At 32.7% G+C, this 5,414-nt stretch overlaps 1 long non-coding RNA gene across 1 annotated transcript; it reads left to right on the plus strand.

The window, feature by feature from the left end:
- Nucleotides 1–1,150: 1,150 nt before the first annotated feature.
- LOC127844833 (uncharacterized) lies at nucleotides 1,151–5,006 on the plus strand. Its single transcript, XR_008032907.1, has 2 exons — nucleotides 1,151–1,425; nucleotides 4,265–5,006. It is a non-coding gene; the product is annotated as an uncharacterized LOC127844833 (long non-coding RNA).
- The last annotated feature ends 408 nt before the right edge of the window (nucleotides 5,007–5,414 follow it).

Below are 5,414 nucleotides of genomic sequence, written 5' to 3' on the forward strand. Positions count from 1 at the left end.
CTAATTACAAATCAGTGCAGAATCTACCCACTCATTACAAATCAGCGCAGAGTCTACCCACTCATTACAAATCAGTACAGAATCTACCCACTCATTACAAATTAGTGCAGAATCTAGCCACACATTACAAATCAGTGCCATATCTTCCCACTCATTACAAACCAGTGACCCACCCATTACAAATCAGTGCAGAATCTACCCACCCATTACAAATCAGTGCAGAATCTACCCACTCATTACAAATCAGTGCAGAATCTACCCACTCATTACAAATCTGTGCAGATTCTACCCACTCATTACAAATCAGTGCAGAATCTACCCACTCATTACAAATCAGTGCAGAATCTACCCACTCATTACAAATCTGTGCAGATTCTACCCACACATTACAAATCAGTGCAGAATCTACCCACTCATTACAATACAGTGCAAAATCTACCCACATTACAAATCAGTGTAGAATGTATGTATTTCCTTAATGTTAAAAACAACAACACGAAAGATGTATTATCATTGACCAACATTAAAAGTACCAAATGTTATCGACACAATAGAAGATCATGGTTATCGCCCCAAAAATAACTCTTATCATAATACAAATAATATGAAATTAATAATGCATACAACAAGTGTTTAATTGTTTAAAGTCATTAGATGGTTATGCAATTCATTCAAATATACTTATTTACTAGAGTTGTTTATGTCTCTCAGGACAATTGTGTAAGATTCTGTTACTGTATAATCTGGAAATAGGAGATTCCTATTACTTGGTGAGCTGAACCCCCTAAACAATATTTTTTCCCATTTAAGCCTAGTGGACTCTCCTATCCTTCTAAATTGGATCATTTTATTTCCAAAACTAGGCATGTCTAGTATATTTATTTCTATATTTAGAATATATCTTACTGAAATTCCTTCAAGCAAACAGCACAGACCTTGATGAGACGCCACATCATGCAGCGTCTCATCTGGGTCTGCGCTGTTTGCAAAGTCCTTTTTTCTAGACGCTAGGCATAAATGGGTTAAACTTCAAAATCTAGCAAAAGAATCAAACTGGTCCATCACTGGCAATGTATTCAACTCTTTTCTATGAGTTTATAGCTAAAATTCAAATGTATGTAATAATTTGCACATTAATCACAAATGACATCTCAACCATGAAAATACCTGTTGGAATGAAATTTAAAATTGAAAGCAATGCAACAATTCAAGCAGCTGACACTAGAACAGCCTATTTTACAGGTTATGATTTTGTTTACCTGGGCCACCTGACCCTAACTCCAGTTGCTATACACAACTGATAACCTCTTTGGGCTGGGTTGTCAGTGATTTCTGGCTCAGTCAGCATGAACATTTAGTGAATACAGAGGTGCAATAGGTTGGGAGAGCAACTGAATTTTTTCAGGAAATTAACTGAACACCAAGGTATTAAAAGTTTATTTTAAAAAACGGTAATAAAAATTTGTTATTTTATATTCAGGAATAAATTTCTTTACTTTATTAAGTGATTTAAGTTCTTATTGTTATCTTTATGTTGTAATAACTTTGAATAATTATATAACTGTTAAGTGTTAGGTGTCTAAGAATTTTTCAGTAAACAAGCATTTGTGACTTACAGTGGATCACCGAGTGTATATTGATCTATAGTCCGTGAGTGGATTCATTTGTATTTACAAGTTAGTATTTAATTTTATAATTTTGAATGATGTTGGAAACTCCATAAACATTATTATGGTGATTTTCATAATCTGAATGTTTTTTTGTAATATTTTGTCTATAGTGTTAGTATAATAAGATTTTGTTCATGACTTTTTCATTAACAGATAGTATGTTTTATCTTTTTGCCTACCGGTATATTTGTAAACTGTGTTAATGCTTGCATGGACACTGTTACATGTTTTAGAGAATTTTAAAAAATCCAATTAAACAAACATTTCTGAATAAAATAATTTATATGATGCAATTTGTTTATGTTCTATTTGCTCTATTTTACCAGTCAAAATTAATAGTAATTTTTTGAAAAAAAAAAGTTTATTTCAATATTGAGTTCTTATTTTGACTTCACATAATAATGCGTTTCTATTACTTAAAATATTAATGAATTTTGCTATTTCTGAAAATCTTTACTTAAATTAATCATTTACAAAAGTCAGGCCACAATTCAGGCCTTAAATGGATGGAAGTTTAAGCAGCCATTAAATAATGTAGCGTATTGTTAAGTTTGTTTAATAATACATAAAACAACTTTTAATTTATACAAACAGTATACAGAAAATCATGTACAAATATAAGAAGGAAAATGTATTTTGGTTTATTTAAATTGTTTCATTTTTTTAATAATTGAATGTCCCTTTTAACTGATTTTAAAATGTAAGTTTTGAATATTTAATTAAACATTTTTGTTAATTTTGAAACCGTCACATTAAGTCATTTAACCCTTATAGCACTGGAACAGAATTTTAAAGGCCTTTGCAAACAGTTTAGATCCAGATGAGAAGCCACAGAACGTGGTGTCTCATCAGGATCCAAACTGTTTGCTATTCTGATAGTATTCTTTGGAAAAAAAATCCAAGAAAATGCTAATTTAAGAAAATCAGCAGACAACATTTTAGCAGACGACAAATTTCCCAGCATGCAAAGGGTTAAAAACTGACCACATCTTGAATTAGAATGTTTATTTTATCAGTATGTTATCTACTAAGGCCCATTTATCATCTGCTGTCAAAATACCCGTTTGCAAACATTTATGTTGATTGTGACATTTCATTTTTGCAAAAATGCATCATATCCAATTTGATTTTTATCTAACACATTTCTCATTTCAAGATATCTATCATTCTGACACCTTTTATGAAAGTGAGAAATAGTGGCCATGCACAAGAAAAATATAGAATTTAGCTTTACTTAGTGACATTTTACTGTGTATTTCTCTGTGATATATATGTTTATACTTCACTAAAGATTATAAAAAAAAACATTTATTATAAACAAACATTAATTTAAGAAAACAGATAAGACTTCTATGTGTCTGAATTGTTAAATCTAAGGATTATTGTTATTATTTCTTTAACTGAGAACCTATGGAAATAACTGTTGATATTTCAACAAATAAAAGTGTTTTTACTACATTACACTGTCAGAGAAGATCTGTCACACAGGTATATTGAGACAATCTGTCACACAGGTATTTTGAGACAAATAATTTGATGTCGCATTTCTATCAGAATCTCGCAAAAATGTCTTCTTCAAATAGTTTATAGTATAAAATATGAATTATGTTGCAAATATCTAGTATTCCTTAAATTGATCAAGCAGCTCACAACTTTTGATATTAAGGGCCATTCAGTTAGTGTGATGTCTGTTGAGTGTTGTGTATCGATAGTGGTGTATAATACAGACAAGGCACATCTAACCTAGGAAACGGTGAACCCAGGTTCAATGCCACTTTCTGGAAGCATCTAAGCTTTCTTTGTGGTCACCACACTGTACAGATGGGGTTTCCTGGGGTTAATCAAGCCTCTCCTCTCAACACTAGATCACCCAAAATTGAAAAATCATTATGTACCTACTTAAGCTCAATTGGCGGCTCAGGGATCACTAAAATGTACTTGGGTACTCTACTTTAATGTGCCCCTGGTACGAAAAATATACTGAAACATACCCAGGAATTCTCGATCATGCTAAATTGGTTGTTGTCGGCAATTTTTATATTAACTCTTTCAGTGCTGGAACCGAATTTTGAAGGCCTTTGCAAACAGTTTGGATCCAGATGAGACGCCACAGAAGTCTCATCAAGATCCAAACTGTTTGCTATTCTGATAGTATTCTTTGAAAACAAAATCGAAGAAAATGCTAATTTTAAAAATTCAACAGACAACATTTTAGCAGACATTCCAGGTCCACACCTAATGCAGCCTCAGATGGGTTTTATATATACAAAATATACACAAATACAGACAAGAAATTCAATAGCTCACTCCACCCTTGTGATTGATAACCACTTGACCAGTCCTCTTACTCTTATCTGACCTGTTCAATTTAAGCATGTGATATTTGATCAGGGCAGAAATTTAAACAAGATTATAATGACCAAGCGCTATTCATTGCATTATCTATGTGATTTCGGAGCAACACAAATCAATCTTGACAGGTTTGGAATTTTAAATTTAGTTCACTAAACTTACAGTTATTGTGACAAGAATTTGAAAGATACCAACGAATCAAATGAAAGAAAAAACTGACTCATATTTTAATTTATTTGCAGGTACACATTCCTCTTGCATATTTGGAGCACAAAGAAGCTGACCAAAACCCAGTGTGGACATTATTTTAGTGGACGTAAATTATCTGAACTATTGAACTGGTAGCTCTTCAAACTCTGACTCAGGAGAGCAGGACAGCCATTTCAAGAGGATTCCTAGAGTCTTAATATAGAACACCAAACAGTGCATCATGGGAAGCGGTGAAGGTCAAGGTCGTGGAGGAGGTCTCTGTCCAGGATTATTGTGGGGATTTCTGTGGTTTCTGATCCTGTGGTTTCTCGGATGGCCAATAGGATTTTTTGTGGCTTGGTGGTACATTTTCCTGCTGCCATTTTCAGCTTGCATCGAGCCTCTTAAGGGAATATGCGAATCATTGCTAAAGATAGTTCAGCTACCACTTACATGTGCAGAAAACATGGTGGCCATGAAACCCCTTTGTGGAGGATGAATTAGAGAACTAACTTTTAATTTAAACCCTAATTAAGTTATGTTGATAGTGAAATAGACAATAAACTTTTAAACTAACGCTTACATGGATAGTGAAAAAGAAAATGTACTTTTGGATTAAACCTTTATATTGTTTTTAAATGCCTGCTTTATTAATCTTAGTGCCTTTTATTTAATAAATGTAGAAGTGAAAATAATAAAATTACTTTTTTCCATAAAAAATCTTGCTGTTTTGTAATTTTTAATAACCATGATAGTTGTATGTTGAATTCAATGTAATAAACCGGTATCACATAATGTAACCAGTTATTTAAAGCACTTGAATTCGATATCATGCTGAATTTCCAATACATATGAAACAATCTATTATTGTTGTATTGAAAATGTCGGCAATTTCTTTCTTTTTAAAAAAGAAAAGTTATCAGGCTGAGGCCCAACAGCAACTAATTAACTTTAGGTTAAAGAATTTTTAAATTCTAATGAAAAACATTTATTTCCTCTGTTCTTCCAGCTGATCTCTAATCACATAATGCGGACACTGTTGCCCCTATTCTGCCCCAAAGAATATGCCTTCACAGTCTTGCACTGGAGGTAGTAGATGGCAGAGAATTACATATACTAGGAAATAACAGTTTCTCTGTTGACACAAAGTAGATCTTTATCTGGCATACCAAAACGGCTCTTGAGGAACATAGTAGTACGGCT

This window comes from Dreissena polymorpha, chromosome 9 (genome assembly GCF_020536995.1).
Source record: "Dreissena polymorpha isolate Duluth1 chromosome 9, UMN_Dpol_1.0, whole genome shotgun sequence".
In the NCBI taxonomy this organism is placed as follows: domain Eukaryota; kingdom Metazoa; phylum Mollusca; class Bivalvia; order Myida; family Dreissenidae; genus Dreissena; species Dreissena polymorpha.